Here is a 16,333-nt window from a genome sequence, read left to right as displayed (position 1 = left end):
AGAAGTGAGTAATATGTAGAGGGGATGCAAATGTTGCCTGAGAATTGTCCATGGCAAGCATGGAGTCATTGTTCCTATCCAGAAATGTGATCTCTGTAAGAAATCCAGAGTGCACATGTTGCTTTTCAAAGTTAAAAGCGGCATGAAAGAATAATTGTAATGTCCATTGAATGTTTGCAAGAGCTGGTCAAAAGGCATTGCTTGAAAGTGGTTGTGTTATGGAAAATGGTCAGTTACTTCTTTCTTAGAGCAAGCATAAAATGGGATTATTTTACACTGCTGCTGAGGAAGGCATTCCAGAAATGCACTGGAATTTCCTGCACCTTTTTGAACGTATTTCTGCTGTGTAAAAATGTGAAGATCCCTGCTATGAGTGCACCTTGGCCATCCTGTGTGGGTTGTGACATGATGTAGCGAAAGCTCACCAAGCACTACCCTTCACACACCCTCTTGGGGAAAGCTCCATCAGCCTTCTACAACCTGTCAACTGCCAGATTCTTGAACTGTAGCCCCATCTAGTAGGTGTTGGATGGAGCTCATATGAGCTGTGGTCCAAACCTGGAGGGCACCGGGCTGGAGAAGGCAGTCATAGATATACAAAACGAATGCATAAACCAGCAGACTTTAAATCCTAAATGTAAGTGTTGACTTTGTGATTGGCCCATCGCTTTCAGTAATAAAAATGGTTACAAGAACAACAACAAAAAATGTGATCTGGGCATAAGAGCACCTTTTGTGCCCAGAATTTTGTAGAGTTCACTTTATTTCATTGAATCCATTGTTGGCATCCAGGTGTGTGGATGCCAATGGAAGTCCAACCCTTGTGTTAGCAGCACTTAAGTGACCTCCCCAGGGTACAAGCCTGGGCAGGGTGAATGGGCTGCCTAGATGACAAGAACCGTCCCCTCCCACCTTGTTGATGTGCATGAGCTTGGCTTGCATCATCTACCATCTTAGGGGCTCCACTCTGGATTTGTGTAGGGTTTACTCCTTAGCTTTTTGTTCTCCTGAAGATATACCAGAAGGCAGCAATGGTTTAGGTTCAGAGTTTTTCTTCTCCTAGATGACGAGCCCCATCTGTCCCTCCCTTCCCTCTACATGTGCAGAAACCACCTTCTTGACTGTTGGACCCACTATTGGTCTCATCTGCTCAGTCCGCCAGAGCCTGTCTTCACATTCAGGGAAAGTCCCTGACTCACCAAGGGATTGAGACCTATCAGCTTCCCTCACCTGGTTTAGCTGGCCAGTCGAAGCCATTCTTGTGGCTGTTTCACATGCTGAGAGCTTCCAGGAGTCACAGGTGAGAACTGAGTGCAGGGTGGAAGACAACGGTGGGCAAACTACCCCAGAAGGAGCACCATGTGGCCCCCAAAAGAGGTACTACCCCTCCCCTAACACTCTATACAGTCCTCATTGAAACCACCCATCACATTTTTGTGCATTCCTCTGCACATGCTGCTCAGGTCACTCCAGTGCTCCATTAAAATGAAAGAGGAGTAATAGGACATAAAACTAATGCTGAACCAAACCTTTTCATCTGCTTTGGCATTATGTGTAGGCATGTGTACAAAAGAGACCACTTCTCCCAGATTGGGAGTAGACAAATTTCAAGAGCTCACTTTATTCATACTTGAGTAAAACTGAGATGACTCCGGTTTACTCATTCCAAATGGACTATGCAGAATTAGCAAAGCTGACAGGGAAAATCCAAAACCAGAGTGAACAAGAGTTTCAGAGAGATTGGAGCAAATTTATTCAATATATAGATAGTTATTGTAAACATGTTGTAAACATATTGTAAGACACTGGCAGGACTGAGATAAATCATGCAGCGTTTATTGGAAGAAATTTTCTATTTTGTGCATCAAGTTTAGGATAAGTTAGGATAAATGTAGAATTGAGACGGTATAAATGTGTGAAACTAAGATGTGTTCTATAAAAACCAGACAACAGAACGGAGGGAAGTCGAGTGGCTCAGTGGAGCTAAAAACGTATAAATGAGATGTGATGTTATAATATTGTTTAAAATGGAAAATTAATAATAATAAAAAATTAAGGAATTGTAGCTCTGGGGTGGGAATCGGGGCCTCTCACCATCTTTCAGCACCCTTAACTAATTATACTTTCCAGAATTATTTTCAGGAAGTCATGACTGTTTAAAACTTCTACCATACTGCTTTAAATGTATTGCATGAATGTGGCCTAAAACTTGTAATGAACTTCCATCCATGAGAGAACCTACATAATGACTCTGAGACCTTGAACTGACTGACGTACAATGTCAATGTGATGTAAATTCAATTCTGAATTACTGTATGTTTTCAAGAGAAATTGCTTGGCACTTGCCTGTTTCTGAATTTCTCTCACTGTGAAGGTTTTGAGTTCATTCAGCCTGTGTGCAATTCAGCAGGGAGCCTGAAATCCTACATGGATAGAAACCAAAGAAAATGCACTTATTCCTAAGAAAACAGCTGAGTTTTGCTCAGCTGTAGCCAGCAAGTCTACTGAGAATTGTCAACATAGCAAAGCTCCAATATTAGGAATTGTCTCTGAGGTTCATGGAATTTCACATAATTTAGTCAGACAAAGCATGAGAGCTTGACTGAAGATAATGCTGTGACTACTGAGATAAGTAAAACATAGTAGAGATTTTCTCAGAATGAATATTCAATTGAACTGAATTCTGATTGAATCGCCTTGGTTTAGGCAACCACGCTTGTCTGTGTTCAGTATTATTTGGGGGGTTATTGAAATAATGAAGTACTACTGTGCTGTTAAAACATATACGATCATAGAATCATAGAACTGTAGAACTGGAAGAGACCCCCAGGGTCATCTAGTCCCTACAATACAGAATACACCTGCTCATAGACCTGTATGCTCAAAATACTGCTTTGTTCCTTATAGCATGGGCCTGCAACTCAGTGAAACCAAAATAAATGTCCTAATATCTATTGTACAGATTGCATGGAAGTGCAGAGAACATTGCAAATAGTCTGAATACCAAGGGCATTGCCAATTTCGTGGATCATCTTCTGATCAATCATAGTTCATTCTCAGTTTCACTATGTGACTCCGAGATGTGTAATTATTGATCAGCATAACATTGATTTTGAAACATTTAATTATGTGCAACATCCTCGAGTTGGAATAAACCACCTGTGTCACTAGTCTAGGGAATCCCAACCTACTTCATTCAGAGAAACATCTGAGCAGCAATACTAAATACACTTTCATAGAACTGCCATTGAAGTCCAAGAGACTCAGGTCTAATTGACAGATTCATGCAGACATTTTTGGTTTTGTCTGCCATAGGTAAAGGTAAAGGTACCCCTGCCTGTACGGGCCAGTCGTGTCCGACTCTAGGGTTGTGCGCTCATCTCACTTAAGAGGCCGGGAGCCAGCGCTGTCCAGAGACACTTCCGGGTCACGTGGCCAGTGTGACGAAGCTGCTCTGGTGAGCCAGCACCAGTGCAGCACACGGAAACACCGTTTACCTTCCCGCTAGAAAGTGGTACCTATTTATCTACTTGCACTTTAAGGGTGCTTTCGAACTGCTAGGTGGGCAGGAGCTCGGACCGAAAGATGGGAGCTCACCCCGCCGCGGGGATTCGAACCGCCGACCATGCAATTGGCAAATCCTAGGCGCTGAGGATTTACCCACAGCGCTACCCGCGTCCATTTTGTCTGCCATAGCTTGCTACAAAAGTGAGCATTGAAGACAAATTAATTGGGCAAAGCATAGCCATCACTCCTTCCAACAATGGACGCAGGTGGTGAATGCTGACAGGATTGCATCCCAAAAATGTTGTTATTGTTTGCTTTGGTATTCCAAAGGAGCAGGAAATGTATTGGGATGTACATCGATGAATGTAATAGTTGTTCCTTTCCTGCTTTTAGGAACAGCTGAAAAACAGAGGTTAAATGTGTGCAATGTGTGTGAACATACCTTTGTGTGCAGGAGGCTATTGGGCATGTACCCTGTAATTTTAAGAGCCCTTGTTACACACCTTGTTCTCTTATAAAGGCAATGTTGCCCACCTGAGAGGTTTCGGAACTGAGTTCCAGTGAGTTCCAGCTGGAAAAAGCCCTGCTAACATCATATATATCAACAGAAATTTCAGTTCTCTGAATGTCGGTCCTTCTATAGCCAAAACTGCACCATACGAACACAAGAGGGAGGAGCATCAGCAAACTTTGTCGAGCTCCAATATATGCAGGATTCCAGGACACAATCCAATGAAGACTAACAAGGCTAAATTACTGTTAGTGAGGCAGGGCAGAGAGGGCAAACACCAGGTGGGAGAAGGAATGGAGCAGAACAAATAAAAAGATCCATCGTGATATGACAATCTGTGTGTATCACACACCCACACACATCACTGTATCATAATGAACTGAAATGGTTTACAATAATATTTCTATATAATAAAAACACTTGAACATTTAAAACCAGAGAACATCATCTAACTATTATGGAAATACATTTTCTTAATTGCTTGCATAGCCTGATGGCACAGAAGAACTTTCAGCAGGCATTTAAAGGCTGAAACAGAAGGTGCTTGCTGAATCTGTACTGGAAGAACATTTTGAATAACTGGGGTGGTGACACTTAAGACACCATTTTGCGTTGATGACAAATGAACCTTGCCAAGTCAGGGGACAACCAACAACAACCCCATAGATGATCTCAGTGATCAGGCTAAGATATAAGGGTCTAGATCAGGCATGGCCAAACTTGGCCCTCCAGCTGTTTAGGGACTACAGTTCCCATCATCCCTGACCACTGGTCCTGTTAGCTAGGGATGGTGGGAGTTGTAGTCCCAAAACAGCTGGAGGGCCAAGTTTGGCCATGCCTGGTCCAGATGGTCCTTAAGATTAAGTAGTAGATAGGCAGCAGAAGTTTAAACAGTGGTGTTACATATTGTCAGCTATGTGCCCCCATCACAGTCTGCACCAGGTCCAAGGGCAGCTCCCTATAGAACACATTGCAGTAGCCCAGCCTCAAGGTTACCAACGCACAAGCTATTCCTGTCCAGGAATGACTGCTGTTAGCAAACTGGGCAAAGCTGGTAAGAGGCACTCTTAGCCACAGAGGACACTTAGCCTTCTAGTGACAAAGATGTATCCATAAGTACCCTCAGGCTTCATACTTGTGCCTTCAGAGGGAGTAAAGGTTAAAGGTAGGTAAATGACCCCTGGGTGGTTAAGTCCAGTCAAAGGTGACTATGGAGTGTGGTGCTCATCTCGCTTCAGGACGAGGGAGCCGGCGTTTGTCCACAAAAAGCTTTCCAGGTCATGTGGCCAGCATGACTAAACAGCTTCTGATGCAACGGGACACCATGACGGAACAGAGCACACAGAAATGCCATTTACCTTCCCACCACAGCAGTGCCTATTTATCTACTTGCACTGGTATGCTTTCGAAGTGCTAGGTTGGCAGGAGCTGGGACAGAGCAACGGGAGCTCACCCTGTCACAAGGATTCAAACTGCCAACCTTCTGACCTTCTGAACAGCAAGTCCAAGAGGCTCAGTGGTTTAGACCACAGTTGCTTATCTGCCAGACACTGGACCCACCCACCCAAAGAGCCTTCCCAAGATGCAAACACCATCAAATGACCCTCATTCAGACTGGCACTGCATTCAGACACTGAACCAGAGCTTTCAGAGCTTCTTCTGATTCAGATGTTATGGAGAAATAGAGCTGTGCATATATCAGGCTCATGTTACATTTGTTGCCTCGGCTATAGCAAAAACATGGGGTTTATGTTGTTGTCTGGCTTCCCTTTTGGATTAAGCAGGTGAATAAAATGTATCAACAATGAGAGCTTTCATACTTGGTTTCTAACAGTTCGTAGCCAGTCAGTGTTTCAGGTTTTCTAAATAAGCTTAGATAAGTTATTCACCAGAGTGAATATCGCTTTGCAGCTGTATTCAAAAGGGATTTCCCCCCTCTCATTTCCAACATGCAGTTACATGATGAAAGAAATAGCATAATCCAACACTTATCCCCAAACAGCAGGGGGAGGGAGGGAAGGAGGGAAGGAGAAATCTGACACAACTATACCTGATTTCCGATCTACTCCTCACAAACAGCATATGAACATAGGAAGCAGCCTTATACAATCAGGTCAGACAATTGTTCGATGTAGCCCAATATTGTCTCCGCTGATTGGTGACAGCTCTCAGGTAGAGAAGAGTCTTTTCCATCATCAGCAACTTTTTAACTGGCGGTGTCAAGGATCAAATCTATGACCTTCTGAAAAACATGTGTTCTACTACGCAACCCGAAAGCGTTCAACCTGAAGCACATTCAACCCGAGGTATGACTGTACAGTGGTACCTCAGGTTAAGAACTTAATTCGTTCTGGAGGTCTGTTCTTAACCTGAAACTGTTCTTAAGCTGAGGTACCACTTTAGCTAATGGGGCCTCCCGCTGTCGCCGCACAATTTCTGTTCTCATCCTGAAGCAAAGTTCTTAACCTGAGGTACTATTTCTGGGTTAGTGGAGTTTGTAACCTGAAGCATCTGTAACCTGAAGCGTCTGTAACCTGAGGTACCACTGTATAAGACTTCACATGGTAGGTAGAAACTGTGTACGTGCAGCTACTCACACAGAGTCAATTAAGGTTTGGCAGACAGCCAGAAGGTCATGTGAAGGAGTAAGTCTGCCTGGTGATAACAGAGACATGGAGACAGCTCCCTGATTGGTCAAGCTCTCTCAAGGGAGTGATAATTAATGGCCTACTAACTGTTAGTTCAGTAGTTCAGAGTTCTGTGTGTCAGTGAGTGTAGGAGTTATGAGTCGTGTCAGAGAGAGCTAGCTAAAGATCTGTGTTCTGTTCCTGTAAATAGTCCACTGTATATAATAGACACCTAACTACAAGTTCCTGGTTCCTGCTTCATCTATCCTGTCTGCAGCCAAGTTGCCAATTGCTTTCATGGATTCCGTGTGTACTCTGCTAGGTCTGGCTAAGGTCCTGCAACTAGTCAGAAAGTTGTGAAACACCAAATAGGTTTTGCCAATAAGCTCATCATCTTCATCACCAAAATCATCGTCATCATCATCAAACTCCCCCCACAGAGAAAACTAGCAAAGAAGGAGATGGGTTCTAGCATAACTTCAGGATACAATCATTTTCTATGTTCGGGAACTTTTCCTTGCCCCTCTCTGTGGTCTGAAATGGTACAGTCCAGAAACAAATCTACCTCCTGCTGTTTTTGAGAACTTGGTCTCAAGCGAAGGAGCAGCATGAGCAATGGACTTAGCTTTGTGTATTAAGCATTTCTTTTTGCACACCTGACTCTCACTCGCGTTGGCTTTGGCAAGAGGCCAAATCTCTTTGAGAACACAGAGAGCGGAAATCAATATCACCATTCCTTTCCCTTGTTATCTCTATATTAGCACTAAATACACATCATCCCTGCCTCTCATGTAAAATTAAAATTAAAATTAAAAAAAGTTTGTGAAGAAATGGGATGGCCAACTATGTAATGCAGCAAATAAAAATACCTAGGGAAATCCGAGAAAAACTCAGCCATCCCTTCTGTTCCCTTAGGAAAACTAAACACAATTTATTTAGAAAACTATAGCATTTGATGCGAATGTAGAATTCAGTATCACTTTATCATACCTGTTTATCTATTTTGTATATCCTGCCTTTCCATCATGGCTTTCAAAGATGCTTACAGTACTTTTCAAAGTGCAGCGCAAAATATAGAGCAATGAAAAATGAGCAGCAAAATCCCATGCATGCTTCCTTAGAAGATAGGATGGGTGAATCTGTCAATTCCTGTTACTTTCAGTTATTTCAGCCTTCCATTCAGTTTTCCACATCAGTATGTGTTTTGTTTTTAAAGAAAGCAATCATGAAAATTCATCAGGTTTTGTCCATGATCCCCCCCTACAAACATATGGATGTGTATATGCAAATATGCCAAAATACACAATTTTCCCACTTTGAATGTTCTTTTCATGAATATATATACACTTTATCTAGCACATGCATTTTTATACACATTACTGCAAAATTCAGAGAATTTCGAAAAGACGGCTGTGTTTCAGTTTGCATGCTGCTTTGGAAACTCCAGATTTGGTAGGTTCAACTTTAAATACAAACTGAATCCAATTTCTCCTCCATCCCTACTCAGAAGTATGTCCCACTTGTGTTCAGTGGGGCTTACACTCAATAAAATATTATAGGATTGAACACCAGCAGAAAAATGAATCAAGCCAAATAGCCAAACTTAACTGGGGAGGCAGGTTTATTTATTTATTTGTGTGGGGAATAACTTACGAACCAGCTCAGGTGCCAACAAATGCTGTACAATGCAAGATTTTGAGACAAATTTTAAGGTTGCTGTTCAGGAACACTGAAGGAGACAAAGGGCCATACCTCAGTGGTGTAGCACCTCCTTTGTGTGCAGAAGGTGCAAAGTTCAATCTCTGGCATCTTCAGGTAGAGATGGAAAAATGTCTTTAACAGTGAAGACGTGAGGTGAGATGGAAGCTGAGAGTTACCATGCTGTTATAGTAACAATTTTCAATTGTGAAACATTCCAATTTTGAGAGGGAGGGAGTGAATGAGAGACAGGACTTGGAAAAGGGAAAGTGCTTACACCAGGGTTGGGGAGAGAGGAAGCATTATGCATGAAGAGGTGCAAACAACCATCCAACTGTTTGAATTCACTGAGCACAAAGAAAACTTACCAAAATGTGATTGTATGCTAATATGATAGCAATCCAATCTGCACAAGCTCCACAAGGCTACCAACAGATATGATTTGAAAAGGCCTCAGTGGAATATGCTGTTTGTGAGTCTTTGCATGCTTTATATTCTAGCATTCACCAAAATTACTGTGTGGGGGGGGGCGAATATTTTTTCAGATCAGTTTGTGAACGTAGTGTAGAAAAAAACCAAGTATCAGGGTGAAGCACATACATCTGATTGAACTCCTTCTATGAAGAAAATATTGATGAATTAAAATAACACTGTGTGTGTTTGAACTGCCAAGAAACAGTGATTTGATTAGAAACACGAGAAGCTGGCACAGTAATTCAAAGGAACAGTTTTGCGAAATTGGTCTGCCACAACTTCGTTCCACTAATATGTTTCATTGTTTATTCAACACGTTTACTCGGGAATGAGTCTAGCTGAACTTCTTCCACTGACATGTGAAATATCATAAGGGAAGATTGCCAGTTTCAATGGAATTCTGGGAATGGCTGCAAGTCGTAGGAGCACAAAACAGATTCAGGCCACAAGGCACCATTCAAAACAAAGGGTGGACTGATTATCTGAATTTGTCCAGGCCTGGCAGCAGGACCATCACTGCCGGGCAACCACAAGTCCCCCATGGCGTACTGCCTACCCTGACTCTCACCCAAATTGCCAGCTACAACCACACAGGTGAATTAGGGCAACACAACCAGTTCCCTTGCACAGAGTGCTGAGCCAAGAGGGCGCTTCCTGCCTCCTTCCCAAAGCCTAGTAAGTTGTTCCTTTGGGAAGGAGGTGTGATGGCTCTGACAGGGTTCTGGAGTCTTCCTTCCCCCTTCCCAAAGCCTAGTTAGTGCTTCCTCAGCTATGGAAAAGGGACGGGAGGATTCTAGGACCCTGCCAGAGCTTTATGACTCATTCCCAAAGCACAGTACTTCACTTAGTTGACTGTCAAGAGTGCACGCAGGAGCCAGGCCCTAGGACCAGCAGGGCTTCGCAGGACTGGGGCCTTCCTAAGTTTCTTCTGGAGAGGCAAGGCGCAGCCGCACAGGTGAGGCCGCTTTGTAACTCGCTGTGCCTGGTGGCAAGAGCCGGGAAGGGATATAAGGTCAGCATTTCCCTTCGGCTCTTTGCCACAGCAACACATTTCCTGCCTTGCTGCATTTGGCTTCTTGCATCCTGATCCTCAGACCTCGGCTTCTTGACTCCTTGCTTCTCGACCCGTAGACCCTTGACTTCGTGACTCCCTGCTTCCTGACCCTCGGACTCCTGACTTCTGGATTCTCATTCCTGCTCCCACCCCGCCATCTTGCCCCCAGTCCCGAAGTCCTCAGCTGGGACTTTGATCGCCCGTAGACCGGACCGTGACATTGACTTTCGAAAGGCTGCACAAGGGCTGGGGAAAAGTGATTTTGGCTTCACACAGGGTGCCGTATTACCAAAGTCCACCCCGTTCCTCAGCTCTAGAGCCCAGGTAGCTGTAGCTGCCATTTTGTAAAAAAATAAAGGTGATGTTGCTGATTTGAGAGTGACTCCAAATTAATAAACTTAATAACTTGAAGGGCATTTATTTGTCTTGATTCGTTCACTGGGGCAATGAAAAAAGTAAGTAGCTGGTTTTGTTCAGTAGATCAAACCACATAGTGCTGTAATACCTTTATTAGGGCTAACTAAAATATCATTAAATTGTGGTTATCACTATCACTGGCATTTCAGCTAGAGTGAAAAGTGGAGGTGACATTTCATCTAGAGTGAAGAGTGAAAAATTAAAAGCAACACCAAATATCTTCGGTCAAATTGGTCAAATTTATGAAGGGCATTCAGCATATTTTATAGGCAATTTTTCCTAAAACAGAAATTGAAGGTTCCTTTTCAGATAAATGCCAGAGGAGACAAGGCCAAATTAATTTTGATAATATTAAATTCCACACATCTCTAATTTATGTACTATAAACAGGAAGAGAGACCAATGTTAAAGCGTATCATATTGCTTCAAATGGAAAACATTTAATGTGTCAATATGTTTTCTATCTTTGAAAGTTATTTGAGTATCCCTCCCTATCACATTAGTATGAATGAATTTACATCCAAGCAGCACACCCCACACGTAGGAGTTTGCTAAATTTCCACTTAATTACTGTATGCCACAAAATCACTAGGCAACTTCATCATGATTGCTAGAAGTTAATGGAAAGGCAACGAAGGGTCAGCAGGAGCCTAGAATTAGAGTATCAGGCATGTTGGATGTCTAGAAGTGCAAATAATGAGGTGTGTTGGCGGAACTGTGCGAGAAGACTTCCACAGCTTCAGTCAACTGTGCTGAAATTAATGTAATCAGAGCCAACAATTATGCAGTGCTTACAAATGTTAAATTCAGTCACTAAGGATTAGCCTGAGACAAACAGGTCCTTGGCTTCCTTTGTCCAAGATAGTTCAGGAGAGCTATCTCCTGTTAAGAGATTTCCTAAACAGTGACGGACCTGGGCGTCTCAGTTTTCGAGCTCTTCTGAAAAGGAGGGAGCATTTAAGAATGACTCTCCGTTTACTCTGATGAATACAGATCATGGTGATCAACTGAAAGAGGTTATTGCAATGCAGAGATTCAGTAACATTCTGCAGCTCTCTGTGAGTTACTGGGGAGAATAGCTATCCCAGCCATGACACTGGAAAGTCTGGCTTTGGCACTGCTAGGAATGCAAGAGTTTCTAAGGTGCCTCATGTGTCTGTGTTTTGGTAGTGGGTATATTTTATTTATTAAATTTGTATAAATTTTGGTTACAAAATAAATTCACAATACAACAGCAACAACAACAACAACAACAACAACAACATAGCATGATATACATAGAAATAACAACATAAAATGGGGGTGGGGAGGTAAAGGTAGATAATGCAATAAAATCTATTGATTGAACAACAACAACATAATAATAAAATTTTATTTATACCCCGCCCTCGCCGGCCAGAGCTGGGCTCAGGGCGGCTAACACCAATAAAATCACAGTAAAAACATAATAGGGGGAAAAGAAAAAGAAAATAAGGGGGGAGACCAATTTAAAATACAGGTTAAAATGCAATTTAAAATGCAGCCTTATTTTACAAGTACCCAATAAAGCAAGACCATAAGGGGAGGGAAACATAAGGGTCAGACTGAGTCCAAACCAAAGGCCAGGCAGAACAGCTCTGTCTTGCAGGCCCTGTGGAAAGATGTCAAGTCCCGCAGGGCCCTAGTCTCTTGTGACAGAGCGTTCCACCAAGTCAGGGCCAGTACTGAAAAGGCCCTGGCCCTAGTTGAGACCAATCTAACCACGTTGTGACTTGGGACCCCCTCCTCCCTAACACATTTTAAAAGGGCATTGGATGTCAATCAGCCAAAGGCCTGGTTAAAGAGGAATGTCTTTGCCTGGCAACTAAAGGTGTATAATGAAGACCTACCCGGCCGCACCTTCTTGGGAAGAGCATTCCACAGGTGGGGAGCCACTGCAGAGAAGACCTGTTCTTCGTGTTGCCACTCTCTGGACCTGTTGTAGAGGAGGCACATGGAGAAGGGCCTCAGATGATGATCTCAGTGTCTGGGTAGGTTCATTTCAGAAACCTCAGAGTTTCATGATGCTTTGACAAGCACCACCTTTGGGATGATTTGTGCATAGCAATCACAATTGTGCATGAAAGATTGGAAGGGTCTCACAGGTTGGAGGGTACGGTGTGCCTGCTGGAGTCTGTTACTGCAACAAAGACGCCCCAAAAGTGCTCAGAAATTTCCACATCCACCTGTCCCTATTCACAAAGGAAACACGCTATGCAGACTACAGTCTTCATAATAATAATAATAATAAAAGTGATATATAATTTGTCGTGATGCTCCACTGAGCTTTTGCTCAAAGCCTAACACCCAGCAGTGCAATGCCGTAGAATTGGCTTTGAATGACTCCCCAGTCCCATCAGTAACCATTGCCACCTTTTACTTTCCAGCACTCAATACAACATTCAGGGAGAAGAAAATCTTTTGTTGCTTTGTCACTCAGCGAGAGATTTAATGGCAGTGTCACATTGTTCAAGGGTGAATTGGCATATGCATAAGCAATTTCTTGCCCTCCACCAGAAGGTGGGCTTCTATAAGCATCTATCGCTATGGCAGACACCAGAGCATGAAATAGTGCTTACAATGCTATTCCCCCTGGACGTTTGAAAGGGAATAGTTACATAGCTAAGCACCAGCTCATTTTCTAGATGGCAGCATCTTGGAGGTTCTATATTTTATTTACAGCTCACAGTGAGAGTGGATTTTTGATTGAAATATAATTTACGGAATGAAATATATTTCACTGCCAAGAGAAGGGAAGGTGAGAATATTCATAACGGAAAATATTTCTAAGGACAGAGAATGTAAAAGTTGAAAGGAGGTGTCGGCCCCCTCCTGTTTCTATTGTCTGCCCTAATCCTTAAAAGAAAAGAAAACATGCAATTTAAAATCATTGGGGTCTTGTAGTCTGTGTATATGAGGTCAATGATAAATAGATGGCTATTAAATAGTTAAGTGTGTGTGTGTGTTTGTGTTTGTGTGTGTGTGTGTACAATCTGCTCCCCAAAGGAAAGTGAGAGAGAGAGAGAGAGAGAGAGAGAGAGAGAGAGAGAGAGACAGAGACAGAGAGACAGAGACTTCCAGAGTGGTTTAGAGGTCACTACAACAAGACAGTCAATGCATTCAGACTTTCAATAAAAAAGACACACTAAAGGAAAATGGATAGGGAGGGAGGATGAAATAAACAAGCTCAGATATAAATTATTATGTTTGAGGTGATGGAAAATAATTTTAACATTTTGGAATGTTAACAGAGTTACCTTATTTGCTGAAGCTATCTGCAGTCTTGTTTTGGAGGTTATGGTCACCTTAATTGTGATATTTGTATTTGTTCATGCTGGGGTTTTTAAAAATGAAACTGGTTGTGTTGTTTTATATTTTTCTTTGCAACCTTCCCTGGGATTGGTGGCAATGAAGGGAAGGCTACAAATGTGCTAAGGCAATGAATGAATAAATAATTCCGGGCCAGGTTAGCTCAAGGCATTTTTCTGCTTGGAGGCAGAACAACAAATGCAGGCCCCAGCCCTGAACTGGTACTGTGAAAGGAATGTGGCTGTACAGTCATACCTTGGGTTACAGACACTTCAGGTTGCGCATTTTTGGGTTGCACACCACGGCAAACCCGGAAGTACTGGAACGGGTTACTTCCAGGTTTGGGCACTCACACGTGCACAGAAACGCTAAATCATGCTTTGTGCATGCGCAGAAGCACTGAATCGTGACCCATGCGTACGCAGATGCGGCGCTGTGGGTTGCAAACGTGCCTCCCGCATGGATCACGTTCGCAACCTGAGCGTCCATCCACTGTATCTGAAAAAAGTAGAAATCCAGGCTGTTCAAGGCAGCTTCAATGCACAACAGTCTGACTGTGCTGCCCTTACAATGAAGTACAAGAAAAGTCAAGTCAAGGTGTACAGTATTCACTGAAAAGCCAATTGTTGCCTGAGGATGTATTGTACACTCTGAACCAGAACATTTTCCAGCCTAGTAAAAGGCACTCATTTTGGGTGGTGGTTACTTGAGACTCCAGCAGCGATGGTTCAAGTGATCACAAAAATGCTGTCCGTCTTGAATGAGGTTTTCGCATTTGTTCAGTCAATTATTTTTGTTCACTCAGCCACTGTTATTTTGGCGGGGTGCTTAAACAGAGCTAGAGAGCTCAGTCCGCTGGAATTTTCACAGGGATTTTTAAAAATGCCATTTCAATTCAGTGGGGTTCATTTTTTGCTTTTGGGCATCTTGTCATATTAACAAACATAGACAAAGGGTGACACACACCCCCAAATATAACTTGGGTAATAATGAGCTTGGAAATCTATATGGAGACAGTGGACATCTCAGAAGGGTGGAAGTCAGGTGGCTGGAATTTGAAACATGGCCGCTACATTTTTATAGGATGTAAAAGCTGCCACTGTGTTTTGATATTTTGGATTTGGGTTTGTTTGTTGATTTGTTTGTTTGTTTATTTAGCCAATGTTACTATTGTAAAAAAAGAGAGAGGCCCTTTTTACTGGAATTTTCATGTCACAAATTAAAACATTTCCCATCCAAAGAAAGAAAGACAAGCTAAATGTTCTGAGGAGTGAATTGCTGTCAGCACAATTAGGAACTGAGCCAGTTGCAAACACCATCAGAGATCATTCTCTCATATACAACAACCTCAGATATGCAGATGACACAAGTTTGATGGCAGAAAGTGAGGAGGAATTAAAGAACCTCTTAATGAGGGTGAAAGAGGAGAGCGCAAAATATGGTCTTAAGCTCAACATCAAAAAAACGAAGATCGTGGCCACTGGTCCCATCACCTACTGGCAAATAGAAGGGGAAGAAATGGAGGCAGTGAGAGATTTTACTTTCTTGGGCTCCATGATCACTAGAGATGGTGACAGCAGTCACAAAATTAAAAGACGCCTGCTTCTTGGGAGAAAAGCAGAGACATCACCATGCTCATATTTTGTGTGAGATGAGCATGGCAAGTCCCCAGGATGAGGTGAGCTCCTGACTCTGTAAGCATTAGCAACATAAAAGCCTACAAGCCACTGTGAATCATGCATTGGCAACCTCACAACTGAACTATTTCAATGCACCCTGTATGGGACTTCTCTTGGGATTGGTCCAAAATCTGCAGCTGGTACAGAATGATGCAGCTACTGGGCCATGTCAGATGTTTTGTTTTAACATTTAAAGCCCGGAACAAGTTAGGACCAGGTTATCTGAAAGGCCACCTGTGCAGATCTGAAAGATCACTTTGATAGTCTGGGGAAATTCGACTCGTGGCACTGCAATCTGAAGAATACCATAGGTATCAGACCCATAAGATTGGAAACAGTGTTATGTGCTAAAATATCTCAAATTCTGGTTTTATTTGCATGAATATGCTTTTTGCAATGTGTTTCTATAGTACTGTTTTATTGGCAATGTTGTTGTTGTTTAGTCATTTAGTCGTGTCCGACTCTTCGTGACCCCCTGGACCAGAGCACGCCAGGCACTGCTGTCTTCCACTGCCTCCTGCAGTTTGTTCAAACTCATGCTGGTAGTTTCAAGAACACTGTCCAACCATCTCGTCCTCTGTTGTGCCCTTCTCCTTGTGCCCTCAATTTTTCCTAACATCAGGGTCTTTTCCAGGGAGTCTTCTCTTCTCATGAGGTGACCAAAGTATTGGAGCCTCAGCTTCAGGATCTGTCCTTCCAGTGAGCACTCAGGGCTGATTTCATTAAGAATGGATAGGTTTGATCTTCTTGCAGTCCATGGCACTCTCAAGAGCCTCCTCCAGCACCATAATTCAAATTCATAATGTTTTTATAGTACTGTTTTATTGGAGTTAGGTTGTGTTTTTTGTTTTAATGGTGTTGTTTGTTTTTGATGTTGCGTATCTCTAAAAAGCTTTAAAATATTAAGTGGTTTATAAATGATTGTAAATAAATAAATAAATAAATAAATAAATAAGTAAATACTTATTAAGTAAATACTTGCCACTGCATATGCAGGAAGGGCAACTAAAAATGTGTAGTTCTCCTCCAAAGGTGAACA

The sequence above is a fragment of the Podarcis muralis genome, chromosome 17 (genome assembly GCF_964188315.1).
Source record: "Podarcis muralis chromosome 17, rPodMur119.hap1.1, whole genome shotgun sequence".
Classification (NCBI taxonomy): Eukaryota; Metazoa; Chordata; class Lepidosauria; order Squamata; family Lacertidae; genus Podarcis; species Podarcis muralis.
This window is presented reverse-complemented; position numbering follows the sequence as displayed.